The sequence below is a fragment of the Parus major genome, chromosome 4, assembly GCF_001522545.3.
Source record: "Parus major isolate Abel chromosome 4, Parus_major1.1, whole genome shotgun sequence".
Lineage (NCBI taxonomy): Eukaryota > Metazoa > Chordata > Aves > Passeriformes > Paridae > Parus > Parus major.
Genome location: NC_031771.1, coordinates 31,704,088 through 31,723,482, shown reverse-complemented (window position 1 = coordinate 31,723,482; position 19,395 = coordinate 31,704,088). Strand labels below are relative to the sequence as shown.

The window sequence follows — 19,395 nt, the reverse complement described above, 5'->3', positions numbered from 1 at the left end:
CTAATCTAGCAAAGGAATGCAAAAAATAAATGTAAGCTGAGCTACACTGAGTATCACTGTGATTGCTTTCACTTAGCAATCACCTGATCTTACAATACCATGAATTCTCTGTCCCCCTTAGTAAGACATCCCTTAATACTTCTTATATCCAACCCCAGACTTTCACTTCCATTTGTGATGGCACAACAGCTCAGGACCCTAGCAGGAAGAGCAAGTGATTTAAAAGCTGAAAGTCAACATAGAATTGGGTAAATTGATGGGTTTGTTTGTTGGTTGGGGTTTTTTTGTGGCTTGGTTTTGGGTGATGGGTAGTTCTGTTTGTTTGGTTGGTTTTTTAAAGTCTTGAGCCTGTTCACTCCTTCAGACTAAAGAGCAGCCACCCAAAGGGTTCTTTCTGTTGGTGCAGCAGCAAAGTGCTGCTTGCCCAGGAACAAGCACCTGAAAGCTGGACCTCTCATAGCTCACACTGCCAAGGCAGGGTTTGATAAAAAGACTCTCTTTAGTTGGTAATTGTGCAGGATAAGAATGAACTTCTACATCCCTTCTTATACGGATGACTTTGCTGTTTACTCTCTCAATGGTAATGACCTAATAAGATCTTAAAGTTTTATTTCACATATACATTTTTAATTAAAAAAATGAATTAAAATAATGAATTAAAATATATGCCACGAAAATGAATGAAGTCTTTAATGGAGGTAAAGCCCAAGTTTAGTTTACAATGAGAGAAAAGTAGTTTCAAACTGGTTAGTGCCAGGTTTTAAAATTATTGTTTTAAATATTTTTATTTTATTATATTTTATTTATTATTATTTTAATACTAATTAATTATCCTCAGTGAATAGTTGGAGAAAATTTCACCTGCATTGCTAGAACTATCTAATGATTTCAAATAGGGGTACTTGTGCAATATTACACTCTTACCAAGAGCACAGTACAGGCCTAAAAATGAGAACATGTAGCTTAAGACTTGATTGCACGAATGACAAAGGTATAAATAACAATATTCACTTGGCCAGTTTCATCTTTGTGTACTTTTGTCGTTCCATTAATTGGCTACTTACTCCATAATTAGGTTTTCTTTTTTCTAAAACAATATTAGGATTACTAGCATCAGCCAGGGTTCATTTTCTAAACTATCATTTTAGCAGTGATTTCAACTAATGCCTAATTTTGAGAAAACATCAGGAAAAACAGATGAAGTTAAACTCAAAACAAAATTGAAAATAATATGGCACCTATATTTATCTAACATTAATTGAATCGCATTACAATAAAACTTCACCAAAACCAGCTGATTGGACAACAGAGTTCCTGCTAAGTAAGTTGTTGTAACTCTTAGGTTTCAACTGTCATACTGTGTGTTGCTGTGTCATTTTAGAATCAGAGAAAACATCTGCTAAAATTAGGTGTAATGGAAAAAAATCAACTGCAAGGTTCTCACTCACCCATCCCACCACAGTTATGCAAGTAACCACAAGCGGAACTGATGTGCTAGCTGGGCACATATATGTTGAATTCCATAGTCTTTTTGTTTTATCACAGAAAAAATCAAGCTACAACTGCTTTCCAAACTTGTGTAAATGAATTCAGCAATTCAAACCAGTGGCCTGTGTGTTCAAGCGCCCAGACATACCACTGAAACCAACAGGAGCAACAGTAACTAGTAGCTCTGAAAATCAGGCAACTTTCATATGAATTTAACTTCATTCAAGTGAATTTAAAAATTTATGTATGAAATTCATTCATGTATTGAAATACATTAAAAAAATTAGTTTTTGCTCTCAGAGTAATACTTAATTTTTTAAAGGAGAATGAAGTATCTCAATAATTTGCTGTTACTTAAACAGTATCTAAATTCTTGAAGATGTAAAGGTTTCATACCCAGGTCCCAGGTTGAGTCCTATCAGTAACAACAGAAATGGAAAGCACCTGACTAGCATTTGGTAGTGTGACTGAAGTGAATCTGTCTCCATACTCTCTCCAGAAAACTTTTTACAATGTCTGAATATGCTACCTTTTTCATCAACCTTGATTTAAGCTGTGAAAATGCAGAAATCTTTCTCTTGTGCTTGGAAGATGCCCCTATATATAAAGGAGTATAAGAATTTTTTGGTGGATATTAACTCTCTGCCTTTGGTGTCACTCTGTAGCTTTTTCCAATATTTAATTAAATACTCAGATCACAGAGAAGGCTTATCATGGCATAAAAATCCAGGTAGTCTAAATTAGAGTGATGAATGACATCATCTGCTTCAAAAAATGGGAGTAGGTGGTATGGCAGAATTTCTCACAAGCTCAGGAGAACTTTTATTGTTAAATGACTGAGGCAGCAATAATATATAACTCTTACAAACTGTAAACTGGAACAAGCTGCCCAGAGAAGTGGTGGAGTCACCATCCCTGGAAGTGTTCAAAAAATGTGTGGATATGGCACCTGAGGACATGGTTTAATGGTGAACATGATGGTGGTGCTGGGTTAATGGTTGGATTTGATGATCTTAAAGGTCTTTTCTATGCAATCTTGAGACAGCTCAAATCATGAAGCTTCAGAAGAAACATCAATTGAATAACAGTTTAAAATGCCTAGAATTGTATAACTCAGAAGGTATCTCCTTCAATACCACCTAATTATCACTTAGTTAACCTTAGCTTAGCAACCAGTTGTAGTAATTCTATGCAGTTACTTTTCATCTACAGTTTAGAAATGTTGCTTTCTCCTCTGTTTTGGGCTAGGAAACATGAAACTGGAACTGAAGGAAGCAGCTGGGCTGGTGAAATTATATCAGAAAAATACTCCTACCACAACAGGCATTCCAAACTACTTAGGTATTTATACTAATTACAGAACAAAACCAGCAAAGTTTAGAGTTAATGGAACACAATGAAGTAACTCCTAGAGACTTTTATAACTTTGAGTTATTCCTAGCCATTGTCCAACTTAGCCTGGATATGATATACAGCACTATTATTTCTGGTGGTTTACCTATCTTTCAGTATTTAGGCAAATATGTAAATTCACCAACAAAAGTAAATGTAATCCTTATTTTACTGGAGAGCAAAAAATTGAAACATGCCACAGATAAATCCTAAGAGTTAGCACCTCAATGAGAATTTGAGTAGAAAGACAATAGTCAGAAACACTGGACAATGTGTACTATCATAATAGCAAAACTAATAATATTTTGTGGAAAAAGGCACTGAAATGGTTTCATTTAACCCAAAGCATGAGTTTAGTTTAAACATGTTCCTGTCCACTCCCATGACTGGAGTCTGTGCAATGCAAGACCTGATTACAGATAAGACTATTAGGCACATTCAGCAATTTACTGGACAAACCATTAATTTAGACCTGAATGGATACATCCAAGAGCATCCAAGGAAAACTCTGAAAGCATCAAACTGCTTCTCAATAAGGAAAATACATTTTTCACGTCCCCCAGTATCCAAAATACTATTTCACTACCTCTTTTCTGTCCTTAATGAAGCATGTTGCAGGTACTTAGCTTAAATTATTCTACAAACTTCACCACCGGTCTGGAATTTTAGCAAACCTTAAAGTTTTCAAAATGAAGGGTAATTAATTGAGAAACTAAACATATTAGTTATTAGAGTTCTTTCATAAGTCTCACAACAAAGACATTTTCAAATTCATGTAAAACAGTGAACAAACTATAACACAACTTTTGAGGAATCAGAGGTAATTAAACAGAGGAAGCATTTGAGAACAATTTCAAAAACCAACCAGAAAGATTAACATCAGTAACTTGGGAAGCTTGACAGCAGATTTCCATGATTCTACCTCTATCAAAGAGACCATCAATGATGACAGAGAGAATTTCCATAACTCAGAAGCACAGTAAGCATTATTTAATTATGAATTTGTGAAAATTTTAATCTCCCAGACAAGCAGTTTCTGTCTCGTATCACTCTTTATATGGGTCCCTGGCCTTTCTGTTAATTAGAAAGAGACTATTCACAAGTTTTACAAATCTCTCCCAAACATCCCAGTTTCACTCTGATTCGTCAGTCCTCCATTACTCTGCATAATCAACTTTGCTCTGCCAACACTGGAAATTCTAGCAGACATAATAAATCTTTTAGGAGAAAAAGAGAGGTTACTAAGCAAAAATAGTGGACATCACAGAGTTCATACAAATTCACTCAACTCCCTCAGCTTTCATCTACTGCTGATCAGCTCCCCGCTTAAAAGCATTCCAATTCTATTCAGTTCTGCTCTTATCAATGAGCATGTTCCTTAAATATTAGCATTGCAAACAGTTCCTCTGATTCAGTACTCATACAAGAATTCACTCAGTAAACAGGGCCTGTCTCTTGCATTTGTAGAGAGAAATGCTTAAAGCACAAACATCTATCTTCTTAACCCAAAAAAGGACATAATGCAAGTGCTGTGTTTTAGTTACAAACCGACAATTAGCCTCAGTGGTCAACAGAGCTTTCTTGTAATTTATTATAATTAACTGCCCCTAGGTCACCCTCTTTTCTAGCTACATTCTACCACAAAAAAAGTCCAACATTTTTACCCAACAGGAATGTTAACTTTACGAAGTCACAAAACAGTTTCAAAGAACTGTTAAAAGTGAGGATACAATAGGTCTGCCTGGAAACTTGTAGAAGAAGCAAACTGCAGCCAAAAGAGGATGAAATCAGAGGTATTTTATTGCCTATTGGTAAAACACCATGTTGAATCTAATATTAAAGATTTCAATACTTTTTTGTGAACCAAACATTTCACCACACAGAGCCATGCCCACAGATACTAATCAGATCTGTTAAAGAAGAGCAAAAATCGCTTGCTTCATCTCAAGACCTGGATATCAAAGAATCCAAAACTAACTCACAACATTTGTGCTCACATGTTAATACCCTCATTTATAAATGTAGCCTGTATCAAACTTCCACAACTTCTATGTGTATTTCTGGGGTCTACATTTCTTAATACTTCTGTGATCCTGCAGAATCTCTGGGATCATTTGTTGAAGTAAGCTAGATATGCTGCAGCTTAGACAATCACAAACCCCTGCTCCTTTAAGATATCAGCTCCTGCTCCAAAAAGCACTGCTTTCCTCCTTAAAAGATTCCTCTGAGTTGAAACCAAGTCCTTGATTTTGGGCTACATGCGATGCATGTGGTCAGTGCTAAGCTTCACCATCCCAGGAATGGTTCCACCACGCGCCAGTCCACATGCCACATGACATGCCTTTGACATCAAGCCTAGATTGGTGCAATATGTTCCAGCCAGGGCTGCAGAGAAGGCTGATGTGTTGCTTGCAGCTGGTTGCTGATGGCAGCCATGTAACAGAGGATAGTGAGGGAAACCTGGCAGAGATCCTGATTCTGGGCCTTCTGCTCCTTTTCCTGGGTATTTCATGTGATTCAGACAAATGTCATTATTTATATTAATTGTCTCTTCATATCTTTCCATCAACATGATTGTTAACTTTTAAAAGGATGGGAGATGTGGGAACCTAGTTTTCGAATCAGTGTATGATTTTTATTTCTGAAATCACAGAAACACTTAAATTTGCTGCTGTTTATGGGCTACAGACAACTGTAGATGTAACCTCAGAGTCAATAGCTGAAAGTTCATCCTTTGTTTTAGAAAATGTTGACATATCATTTTGATTTTATCTTAACAGACACTCCTTTTTTCTCTCCATCTATGTGGAAAATGTGCATGCAGCAGTCATCTAATTCACTTGCATATCCATGAAAGGAGTGTCAAAACATAAGTGTTTCTGAAATACAACTGATACCTTTTTCTCTTTCAAAAAACAAACAAATGAAAAAAAAACACCAAACCCCCCCCCCAAAATAAATAAAAGGCTTAAGTATTTTAATACAAAGCAGAAAACAGAAGCAATCATTTTCCAGAAATTCCTGATGAACCACTTATTAAACAGTTAATAACTGTAAAATCTATAGCAGAAACTCCAAAAGTCACTAAAGATAAAGGAATGGAAACCACAAGTAACATGCTAGAGACTCATAAGACAACACAATGTACTTGGAATATAGTGTGAATTTCCACAGTCTCACCTTATGTATTTCATATGCCAACAGACACTGACAAAAGAGGTGTCTCCCTTTTTTACATCACATAGAGATCTTCAGATTTTGAAAAAGACAGGAAAACTATAAAGTTTTATAGGAAACCAAGACTTTCTCCTAGAGGACAGCCAAGCAGTATAGCAATCTACTGCCTGAAAAAATTGCCTACATATGTTATATGTGAAAAAATAAGCATTATTCAGCAGGACATCAAACTCATGCACGTGAGAATTGCCATGGATATATGAAAATTCTCAGGTAGTGTTTGAAACAGAAAAGAAGTAGAAACTGGTCATGTCAGATGAGGAAGAGATGTATTGTGGAAAGGAAAATAATCTACAGTTTATAGAGAAAAATAGTCTGGTAGCCTGTCAGTTGAGAAATACAGGTGAACCCTTCGGAACCCAGACAGTCTTTTCATGAAAATGTCTTTTCTGAATGACAGTTGTTGATGTACACGTCTGAAGGTGTGGACATCAATATTCCCTTTAAATACTCTTTATGTAATTATGGTTTTAGGCACCTCAGATTTGCGCAGAAATAAATGGCATTTTGCAACAGACTCACCATCAGTAACATAATACCAAGTACCTCATGCCTTCATTAAATTCTCTGGAAGTTTTAACACAAAACACAAATCACACACAGACTGCATGAAAATGCCCCATCCACAAAATCTTATGATCACCCCTGGGATTTTCAAAGCTTCACTTGTACTTAAAAATTTTACTAGATCTTGGGTCAAAACAAAAATAACCATAAATTAGGTTGCCCTCCTGAAACCTTCAAACACTGTAAAGCAAGGCTTTGTATTTCAGAGCCAAAGTAAGTAGAGCGAGGTGGGCTAACAGAAATACAGCACCACTGGGTTTCTGAGCAAGGAAATTCAACTTTCATTTGTGCAAAACTTTCTACGTTGCCTTGGTGAATCTCCTTGCTGGCCAAAGTTTGCTATTAAAATAGTTTTTCGCTTTAATAGCTGCTTTAAACAAAGCACCCTCATAAGTCAGATAGAGATTTTATGTTGTGTAAGGACAACAGACTTGCACTAGAAACAGACTTGCATTATCTTCTCTCATAAAAAAAATTTGCATAATTTGTTTTTCGAAGTTAGAAAGATTTTACACACATCTGGATATACATACACACATGGCACTTAGAACTGAAATAAACAGTTCTGTTTCTAATGAATCCTTTCATACTGTGATTCAACCTATTCAGAAGAATGAATTCAGCCATAGAGTAAAAATTTAAAAATACTTCAAAATCCAGCTACAGAAAAAGAATTATGCTATTTTAAGGATAAGTTTTCTAAGTTGTGAGTAAGGTGCAAAACTGGGTCGGAGCAAGCTCAGCTGAAAGCTTGGCCTAAACCCAGCAGGTTTGCTCTCCTGAGAAAAGTTGCTATAACACATGTGGGTCTTGATTTAAACCAGATTTCTGTATTCAGTGTGGCTGGAGAAATGGGGTCATATTTTTTAAATGAATCTGTAGCAGAAGAAGTACAAAAAAATCTAAATATTCCATTCTTTTTTTCTATTCACTAGAGCCCAGGCAGTACCTCCTAATGAAGTTTGTCCAATCTACCAGATACTGCCTGCATGCATTTCTTCCTTTCTGATACACATCTCTTTTCATCATTGGAGAGGAATTCATTTTAATTTGCAATTTAAAAACTAAATCCAGCAGACTGAATCTTTATCACAATTCAGTATTTTGGAAAAGACCTCTAAGATCATCAGCCCCAACCATCAACCCAGAATGACTACTGTAACTTCTAAACCACATAATTTTTTTTTCCCCCAATATCTAATCAGAATCTCACCCTTCTCAGCTTGAGGCCATTGCCTCTGATCCCTTACTGCAGGTATAGTAGAAGAGACCTCATTTCTGGCACTTGTAGAGAGTAATGAGGTCCCCCTGAGCCTCTTCTTCTCCATGCTAAACATCCCCAGCTCCCTCAGCCAATCCTCATGTTCTCTAGTCCTTTCATGAGCCTTGTTGCCCTGCTCTGGACATGCTGCAGCATCAAATGTCATTTTTAATGTGAGAGGCCCCTGAATGCAATACTCAAGGTGTGGCCTCAGCAGTGCAGAGTACAGGGGGACAGTCACAGTCCTGGTCCTATTGCCATACTATTGCTGATACAGGCCCGGAGTCATCAGCCTTCTTGGCCTTATGTTTTAGAACAAACAGAATTTTTGTAAATGCTAAGATTGAAACAAATCCACTTGAGATTGTAAAAGCTAAATATGAATGTTGTAAATTTAATACCCTGTGTTTTTGCATTATTTACATGCACACCTCAGGTTTGGTGTTGTCATAATGCGTACAGTAGCATACAAAACAAGTATCAGTCTTTACTGTGAATTCAGTGGGGTAATATGGTTGGTATAAACGTTAACTTCACTAAAACAGTTTTTTTGTGTGCTAATCTATTTTTACATTTAAGCCTGGAAAAAAAAACGTAACCATTTGCCAATGAAAACTAAAAAAATCTTTTCCTGTACATTTCTGCTGGCTGACACATCATGTCTGCAAATAATTGTCTTTTTCTAAAAAATCTTTACACAATCCCAAAAGAACAAATAAGATATGTGCCATCTTATGAACATTTACCAGAACTTGGGCACTTTGGCAATGCAGTATAGAAGCTCCTGATGCATAGACTCAACCCTTCAACCAAGTAACTCTTCCATATTATTAAGACTGAGGAAGGAACTCAACCCCACATTACTGCTTTCTGCTTGAAAGACACTACAGCGAAGTGTGATATAAGATTGGTTTTTCAAAGAAAAAAATTAGAAAAATTGTTTTTTCTTATCCTGTGTAATATTCTACCATATATAGTGTAGACCATCTTCTGATATTGGTAACAAACAAAATGTGAAGCCCATTTTAAAGAGAAATTTCAACAGGAACATATTTTGTTGATGTGAATGAATACAGTTTCCCAGGCTCAGAAGAATGTCCTGGGTAGGACTGGAAAGAATTCTGAGTAACTGCTACAAACAATGGTTTAAGATAACCTAAGTTAATCAAAGATTTCTTACTCAAATTATCACTGGAGAGATATACACACTATGAAATCTAGGGAAAGCAGATTCAGTTGCTTCTTGGCTCACCTCACACAGGTGCACAAGGTAGAAAAAGCCCAGCAAGAAACAGAGCCCACTATATTTATTTATTGATATAAAAATAAGTGCTGTTTATCTTAAAATTCCTTGCCTTTGTGGAAGGGGGAAGTGCTGAGGAGTGCCATACACAATACACTAATTACAATCACTTTCTGCTTCAATAAAGGAAATACAAACTTCCTGCCTTGGCAAAGGTTAGAATGTCTCGAGCAGGTGGGAAAAAGACCATGTAAGGGTCTAGACAAAAATATGGAGGAAAAGTATTTCCTAAATTTTCTATTCATGTGCTAATCCAGAAAGTGGACTATGCATGTAAAAAGAACTGCCTTAATAACTGGTTCTTCTTCCATGAAGAATTATAATTTTAATTATATTTTTAATTGTGATAATTATATTTTTAATTATATGAATACAAAGATGTTAAATAATCTATAATGCTCAAAAAAGTTCAGACACTTGTGGTCACAAGACTCTTCACCTTCTGCAGGTAAGAGGTTAAAATTAGTCTTCTAGGCATACTAAAATTTGGTTAGTAATTACTCCATACATATTCTTCCTTATTCTTCCAAATGCATCTATTACTAAGTGAGTAGGCATTACACTCCAAAGGGAACTATATTACTTAATCTAGCAGTGAAATGCTATCTGTTAAGAAAGCAGGAATGTTTCCAGTCAATTATTATGTTCTCAAGAATGTATCTGGGACTATCAGTCAATTTATATGTTCTACATCATCCTGAAATTTTTACTGGGAAAACAAAACCTTAGGGTCACCAACCCTTTGCAGATCAGTAAAGGTCCAGTATGACCCCCACATACTTGAAGACTCCTTTCTTGAGCAGTAAACAGCAAATGAAAAAACATATAGCAATAACATAAAACATTTTATATTGAAATTATGCAAGTAATGTTGCATATGCTATCTTCACCTTTCAGACAGTTTCTTTGCACTACACTCCATGCACTTATCTACACATTTTCAGATTAGAAACTCAGATTTTTAAACCCAAAGGTCTTTATCTTCATCTGTTTCAGGTGTAGTGTGAACAAGTATTCATAATCTACAGAAAATGGTGCTATACACAGAGAAAAAACCTACATACATGACATCACACTCACTGACAGCCTGCTCTGCTCCCAGGCACATGGATCCACATGAATGTTGGCATGAGTAAAATTGCAAAGCAGCTAATTTAAGTAGAATTGGATGAGAAATTAGGTTGCTGTTTGAGGAATACAGTATTTTCCATCAACTACATGATTTTACAAGTAAAATCTGTTTACTCTGCCCAGCTGAGAACCACATAAGTTCAATAAGGTAAGTCTCTCATGGATTATTTTGAAAAAGAGTAATGGAAAGAAATTCTGTAGAAGAAAGAAAGAAAGAAAGATAGATAGAAGAAATTCTCCATGTAAGTAGGCTGACCAGCATAGCATCCCACAGGTCAATTCCAGGCAGACTGCTCCCTTGGTCTTCCAGTGCTTAAAGCCCAACAGCTAAACATTACTCATCAGATTTACCACTGTGTTCTTACAAAAAACGAGGCATGCTTTTCTAACATAGCTATTAGAAATGGCTGCTGCAGTCACACAGACCACTAAGTGGATGACAAAACTGCAATCACGCTCCTGTTTGTGGAGCAGTTAGACTATCATGCCCTCCACAATGATCATATAAGCTCAAAAAAATTCTGCAGTGCAAAGTTTTATATGTTGCAATCATTACAGTATGCAAAGAGAAAACAGTAGACTTGGGTTAGTCAATAGGCCCACAGTAATTGGTGCATGAATGTCCAGCAAGATGAGCTTTGCCAGTAAAAAAAAACAAAAAGAAAAGAAGAAACTTAACATTTCGAAAATGATAGAGAATTTTATAGGATTTCAGTAAGTATAACAGCATTAAAACATTTATCTTACATTAATGTTTTTTAATTGTTAGTTAAAACACACTTCAAATTTTTAGGACAGTTTTTTACTGAAAAAAATGTCCTTGACTCAGCTACAAGAAAAGTTATGTGACATATATCCGCCAGCTGCTAACAAACCTTTACCACATATCCACCTTTTCAATTTTAGGAAAACTGCTACGTCAGATTGCAGTGTGTGATAACCTGGTAAATTCTGACTTTGTGATTATCAGATTTCCACTATCTCAAAGATGAAAGAAACCTCATCTCAAAGATGACATCCACTATCAGATTTCCACTATCTCAAAGATGAGGATTTGTTTTATCCAAATGAGACACTCCTAATTCCAACAATATCCTACCTGCATATTCCTATGTGTTTCAAACATTGCAGGATCATCTGTATATCTCCTACCCCATATTTCCAGTTTCTTTTATTCAAACACTTATCCCTCTGATCCCACCTTTTCCCACAGGGTTTCTCCTTCTGGCCAAGAAGATTAGTACCATAACATCATTTCACAGACAGTTCTTTTGGATTTTGTTCCCCAACTAAAAACAGGATGCAACACAATCTCTCAGCATCTTGTTCTCAAAAGTATTTGTCCCATTTTCGTAGTGAAGTGGTTTAGATACAATCAATGGACATAACCATTTAACTCTTTCTGTTTTTTTTTTCCATCCTCTTTTATCAGTTCCATATCTTAATCCTTTTATGTCTGGTATGCATTATGAATCACAGGCCAGCTCTGAATGTCTGGAAAACTGCTGGGCTTTCTTAAAGAACATCATCATAACTTTTCCCACCCCAGAAATCCAGTGTATCTCTGTGCACACAAACCTATGAGGGAAGATAAAACTTTCTGCACAGTATGTAATACATCTTATGAAGTTAATTTCAGAAATATAAGAAAATAATGAAGTTATGAAGTTAATTTCAGAAATATAAGGTTTGTTAACAGGAATCATGGTTTCAGTTCAATACAGCCACAGAATACCATGGAAAAACAGTTTCTTGACCTCAAAGCCTAATGAAACATTGACTGTGTCCACTCCTATTTTTAGATGTGTGCTCTGCAGTGCCATATTCCTTAATATAAAGCTGACCCAAATGTTCCAATAGCAGACGTTGGTTTCTCTTTGATAGCCAATGCATATCTCTGCTTTCCAAGTTTCTGTAAACACATCATTATAAAAAAGGCCAGTCTTACTTTTCCCAGCCTTCTTTCTAATTATGTGCCTACTGCCAGGAAAGTTTCTTTTTTTTTTTTTTTTTCCTCTTTCTCCTTTTTTTATTTGTCTTCACTACTAAAATTTAAACAAATGCCTGATGTGTGCTGCAGACTTGGAAAAGAAGGGAAAAAAACCTCCAAAACTGTTACTATTATAAGTTACAAAGTTACTAAGTAACACAAAATTCCTTTCAACACCCAGAGATAAACATTAGACAAAAAATTAAGCTGCAAGAATACATCAAGTGCTAGATCACCAAATATGTCTTCCTTATAGACATGAATTCCACAGGACAACCCAAAACTCCAATGTTTAATTTAATTTTGGTAAGAAGTCGCAGTAAATCTTCTAAAAGATCAAGTCTCCTGCCCATTACCAACTCTCTTATCCAGAACTATCACTGGGCTCCTACAGAAGTCCCGTACAAAGGAGGCTGGGAAGGCGTTCATAGTTTACCGCCCTATCATATTTGTTAAGGACCGATTTTGGGCTACAGAGATGCACAGTCGCTGCCGCCACAAAAGCATCCTTTCTGCGTTTGGAAACACCAAGGGGACGGCCGGGGTCGGCAAATAAAGTGCACCAGCCAAACTGGAATGCGACTACAGACGATGAGGCAAACTAAAAGAGCATGAAAGAGTAGATCAAAAGTAGAAATAACAGAAAGAAAGGCCGTCAGCCCGGTCCGATTACAGCGTGATTTCATGTGCCCTGACCTTTCGCCTCCCCTCACCACTTCTGCCGTGCGTTCACCTTATCTGAAGAAGACACGTCACTGCGAACTCCTGCAAGCGCCCTGCCATCTTACCTCGGCACGGCGGAGCGGGCCGCTCTCACATTCCCGAGCGCAGGTTTCCCGGGACGCGGAGCGGAGCGGCGCCCGCAGGTACCCGTGGCTATATAGGGCGGGCCCGGGGCGCAGCTCCGCGCCGTGACTCACTGAGGAGCCGCCGCCGGCGCGTCCCACTCCGGCAGCTTCACGTTAAGAGTCCCGCGGCCGCCCCGGGCGCCCCGATCGAGCGGGAGGCGTTACCAGGCTGCCGGGAACGGCAGGGAGACGTGGGCTTCCCGCGGAGAGTCGCCATCGGGATGTTTCTCTCCGCTGCCGCAGCCTAAGTCCTAAAGTAACTCTCCCTCAGAGCTGCAACAACTGTGGCTCTGTAGTACACTTTTTGCCAAAAAGTGCTCGGGTCCCAGGCTGGAAGTTCGCTTTTTTTCCCCTCCAAGAACATCCATAGCCAGCAGAAAAACCTGAGAAGGCGCTGCAACAGCCTAGAGAAATGTCCCAGGCTCTTCCATATTGCCATACGGCTGCACAAAAGTGTTGCTACGAGAATTTACATCAGCTCTTCTGCGAGGCAAAAGTTTCCACCATTGCCACATAATTTTTTTGTCTGCGTGACAGAGCGGGTGGGATGGCTACACGTTTAATGTAATACTGCAGAAGCGATACCTCAAGTTGTTTTAAGCCCTTTAATACCTCCTAGCTCTTTTAAAATAACACCTATGCCACTACTCATGACTTCCAAGACCCCAAGTGTCCAGAATTTTTTTCAGGAAAGAAGTGTCATGTTATTGCACTGTAGTCATCTGTTTTACAAATAGTCTCCTGTGCCTTCTTCACCTGCCAAAGAATAGCACCAGTGATCAGAAAAAAATTACTATATGTATGAAAATCTAGTTGTTTTGTGCCCTAATTATGCAAAACCTTCCTGAGTGTCACTTACTCTAAATACATTAATTACTACTACATAATCCACTAAGGCGTTAATTTGAAGTAGATAATTCCTTTTTTTTTCCCCTCGTGTTTTTTTTTGGGTTTTTTGGGTTTTTTTGGGGTTTTTTTTGTTTGGGTTTTTTTTTTCCACAAGGAGACAGAGTGTCAGATTTCTGTTGTTGGTTTGTATCCCTCCTACTATAAGCCACTTGGTCCGGATCCAGTGCTTTCTTACAGGTTACATGCCAACATCAGTTTTATAAGCAATCACAGAACACAACTAATCGCTAGTAACATCTACGTAAACATCTGCTTAAAACAAGATAGATAATCTCAGAAGATACATCAATAAAACCACTATTCTCAATTCCATGGAGATGATCAGTGGTATCACTTGCATTTTCTACCTGATGAGCAGCAAGTAAGTGTATGAAGATGCTGCCTTTTATCTCTCTATTCAACATCCTGGACAGCGGTTTAAAGATTTTAGGGCAGATGAAAGCAAAAGTGATCCTCTCTCCTCTCTGAGCTCCAGTTTCCAATCAGTGTGTATTACAGTTCAGCTCTGGATGCCTGGAAATCTGTTTTGTTTACAAGAACTTCTCCATAACTATTTTCTCCCAAATGGCACCAAACCACCAAGATGAGCAAGACCTCTACTTGAAAAATTTCATTCCACAGTGGACAATGCAGAACAAGGAAGCACTGAAAATTTGTCTGCTTACTCAACCCCCTTGCATAGCTTTTCACCATTAAGCCCTCTTTAGGACTCAGAACTCATTCCACATCATTCAGACACTCTAGAATATAACAGGAAGTACAGAGAAATGCTGCCAATTAGGAAAAAGGCTGGGGAAAATGAAACATCTCCCCACTGCTAGAACAGAGTGGCATGTCAGAACCCAGCAGTGGGAAGGCTGGCACTGCACTAGCACCCTGTTTCCAATTCTGGTACATGACTCTAGGGAAGAAGCATGGCAGCTTATACACATAGTATTAAGATAGGACAATGATAAAAGGAGTATCACTCATAGCTAATCAGGTCTCTCTATGATTTTTCATAGGTATGCTTGTCAAGAACACTATTTTAGCTAAAAAGCGGAACACAGTCCTGTTCCGGCCTGTAACAGGTGCAGATAATGTAACACACACAACAAGAGCAGACTGATGTTCAGTGGGAAAAGTCAGTGATAGAAAAACAGTATCTGGACTTCACATCTCTTAACTGCACCTTCTCCTTTGTATTTGATTGTAACAGATTGAGATAATATTGCATCAAAGACGTGCATTAAGAAGTTCTCCAACATTTCTTCCACCACAGCTCTTAAAATTTTTGCACATAAGAATTTTACTTCTGTGTGTGTATGCATATGTTAGGTTCATGGGGATGGAAGACGAAAGCAGAGACAGCTTGTGCACATCAGCTTAGTTCAAGACACTTGCTTTTCTCTGAATCCACAGCATATTTGGGCATGGAAAGTGAAAATGAAGCTCAGCTTACTGGGCGACAAGCATAAGGCACATTGCAAGATAAAGATCCAAAGAGAAAAGAAGTAAAACCATATGCTTAACTTAATATGATCTGTGATTCTTTCTTGTAAACAACTTTGCCTGTAATTCCAGTCCCAGGAACATTTGGTTTTGGTTTAAGGAGTTTCCAACTCTATCTACAGCATGACTGGCAAACCAAAATGAGGGAAAATAATTTACACCCAAAAAGACAATTGCCTACAACTCCAATTAAGTCCTAATATTTAATAGAAGTAATCAAAACATAATTATAATGATAACAAACAGCTTTTGGAAAAATGCAGTAAAGGAGCCCAACAACTGATTTCTGTGGACTAGGGAAGATAATGTAGATGTCACTAGTAAAGCAGGCAAACACCAAACTGCCTGAAGTTTTCCTGCTAGCATTAAGAAGCTTCACAAAATTAAGGTTTACTTTTCAAATCATCCTGTAAATAAAATGAAATTAGTATTGTTTGAAGCACAAAAACTAAAAAGTATGCCTTCAGGAAAGAAAAGCTGAAAATGCAGAGAGAAAACCTTACACTAAATCCTCAGCAATGAGTGAAAAGAAATGAAAATGACTTAATAGACTTCATGAGAGAGTCTGTCAAATTCTTAAACTATTACAGAATAATTTGTAGCATTTAACTACAATCTTTTTGCCTGTGATGTATCTTCAGTGAAGGAAGTGTATTTTAATAGTGTACCTATATTTTGATTCACAACAGCTGTTTTCCAGGTGCTACTGTAATACAAAAAACTACACACTTTAGTTTCCTTTCTTACCTTTGGCTCCTTGATTTTTCCTCATTATGATATGCAAAAATTTAGCATTGCAGCTTCTGACTTAACTGAGACATTTAAAGCTATACTGGAGTGTGTAATTCTGGTCACACTACTTAAGACCAGAACTCTCAAATTTTTTAAGTCAAAAAAAGATGTTTTGACAAAAGAAAAGAAAATCAAAAGAGGTAACTGAAACAGTTTACAGGCCTCCAAACTGATTTATACACAGCTTACTGAATTCAATGATCTATGGAGGCCAGTTCAGCAATCTCCCTGTTTTTCCTGCATAAGGGAAATGCATCTCATTTACACTAGCTGTGCAAAATAAGCTTTGGCATGCCAACCATTGCAGATTTTAATTTTTTTATTTCAAACAAAAATAGTATCTCCATAAAACTACATCACCTCCCATACTGTACTTGACAAAAATGTCAAAGCTCTTCTGCACAGCTTTGAATGTGGATTCCTAAGCCAGAAGAGGACACTGATCATCTTGGAGTGAGTGAGAGTTTGAGATTTCTTTAGAAGGCCATAATCCCAAATTAGGATTTCACAAAACCAAAAGTGACTGGCTATACCTCTGAAATGGTACTTACCAAACATGTGCCAGTCCAAAGCATTTAGCACTATTTCAAGTATCCTGTACTACCTAACTTGGCTGGTGTTAGCAAACACTGAGGTAGTTACTGTACATTGCTTTGTCTGGTACTATTTCTGTTTGGTGAAATTCAAAATGTCTGAACTAGAAGTACTAACCTGTCTGTGGCTTTTGTTGTTCACGTGCCCTGGTGTGATTTGATATCATAAACATGTGAAAAAAGATCACGTTTGTTGCAAGAAAGAATATTTAGGCAAACATTTCCCATCACTTTCAATTCTGCAAATACATACCATTAAAGTTAAATGTTTTACAAAAAGCAAAACACAGTTAGGGCCAACACTTGATAGCAAATCATACTGCAGTCTCTGAGCTAGGAAAACATGAATTACAACAACAAGGACAACAAAAGAATTCTGTCCAAACTTCTAATAGTACCAAGAGAAAAACAAAAGTCAGAAGTTTCTATTGCTGAGACAATTTTCATAAGGCAGCAGTTACCATTTTTGTGGAAATACAAGTATACTTGCATGTGTGTGTACATACATGGTGACCAAGTGACTCACACTTAAGTCTTCTTTGTTATAGCATTATTTCACCTTTCAGACTAAAATAGCAAAGACCCTCAGTGTAAAAAAATAAGTTATGTTGATTTGACTTATTATGCAACCTGTATGACAGCACAGGAAAAACTATGGGTCTACTTTGTAGGCACTTTCTAATAAGGAACTGTAACAGTGATGGTTGAACGACAAACATATGGAGAAGTCACGTATCCCAATGACTCCCTTAAAGTTCCTAGATACTTCAGTACCCACATGATTGCTCTGTTTTATCCATGAGTAATCCATGAGATTTCCTGGCCTGCGGAACTACTGATGCAGCAATGTGTGAGAGCTTTGGAAATTAAATGCAACAAAGTATAACCTAGAAAAAAAACCCATTCACTGCTCAGATTTTATTTCATTGTAAAGCTGACATAACACTTTTCAGCTGTGATACTGAAACACACTTTTACAAGCACTGCCATGGATTTATGACAGGTCTACCTGTACTTCAGATGCTAAAATTGTTAGAAGGCTTATAAAAAGTTGTAGATGATTACAGCAATTTTAATGTCACCTCTAAGTCCTTCCCAGCTCTGAGCTCAAATCTCAACACTACGTTCCCTTCTTTAATAGCTCCGAAACAGCAATTGTGAGTGTGTTGTATCTTTCAATTAGCTACACTTCAGTAACTTATAGCTGCTGTAATTGTGAGGCCTGTCAAGAAAGATAAAGAAGCTGTTTCTTCTGAGCCAGGCTTCGCTACTGTATTTAAAATGTTTTTCAGTAGCTGTTTATGAGCTGATCTTGTCACAATTTCAAGATCAAGGCATAACTTACTTCCTTTCATCGGGATGTCAAACTCACTGTGCATGTAATTGTTTGCTATAAAGGCTGTGACTTTAGGACACACTCTGTTGCTAACATTTTGAAACCAGAGCAAACCAGGCCAGTATGTTAAACGCTACTGAAGTTTGTGCCCACAGCTATTTAGTTTTCTCTGTTCTAGGTTTCACACACTCAGCAGAGATTATAGCTCTGCCTCCTGAATATTTGTTATGTGGATTCTTCCTGCTTTAAGTAGGTCTGAAGTGAAAAAGTCAATGGTGTCCCATGTGTTTTTCCACCAGGAATAAGACCATTTAACTTCAGCCATGCAAGTAGGTAGAACAATGTCCCAAGACATTGGATCACAGGGCATGAATTTTACACCTATGTTTAAACCAGTACCTAACTTGCATTTCTGAAATCCCATAACATTTTTCCATATTTTATGCTGTTATGAAATGCTTTTCCGCCTGAATTGTCAGGACAGTTTTAAGGGTTTTCTAGTACCTTCTTTATTTTCTCTCTTTTTTTACTACTGTTCTTAACTGCAAAGACACCTTGACTCTCAGGGGTGCCTGTGTACCCTTCCTAGATTAATTTCTAAGTTTTCATTAGAACACTATAGTAGAGAGAAACTTTTAATATGTTTTTGTAATGCTTCAAGTTATCTGCAATGAGACTCTTCTTTCCCCCTGGCAAAGGATGACTCATTTATCTTCAGTCTGCTAACCAACGGGGCTGCCAAAGACCCCTCCTTTCTAAACAAAAATCTGTAGAGAGCTTTCAGAAACATGAGAAAATATGACAAACACAGCTCGAGTTCTTAACTTTGCTGGCTGAAGATCACAGAAGGATATGGAAAAGTCCGCCAGCCTCGATCCCCTGCATTCACCACTCCGCTGGTAACAACGGAGAGCAGATCCCTGCACACATACTGCTTCCCCGGCTTCCCTGGCATCTCCCCCTCTGCTCCTATTCTGAAATCCTCCAGCTCCAACTTCCTTATTTGGTTGCCGGGACTGTTCTTTGTCTGGCTGAGCCCCCCGGGCCGCGCCGCCCC

At 37.6% G+C, this 19,395-nt stretch overlaps 1 protein-coding gene across 5 annotated transcripts in view; it reads right to left on the bottom strand.

The window, feature by feature from the left end:
• PALLD (palladin, cytoskeletal associated protein) overlaps positions 1 to 19,395 on the bottom strand; it is a 185,572-nt gene that overhangs the window by 52,642 nt on the left and 113,535 nt on the right. Inside the window, exon 1 of one of the 5 annotated variants that reach the window (XM_033513357.1) lies at positions 13,158 to 13,248. The exons of the other annotated variants lie outside the window; for them this stretch is intronic. The gene's annotated coding sequence lies outside the window, so the exon portion shown is untranslated. Of the gene's footprint in view, positions 1 to 13,157; positions 13,249 to 19,395 lie in introns of those variants that run through there. 5 annotated transcript variants of the gene reach the window in all.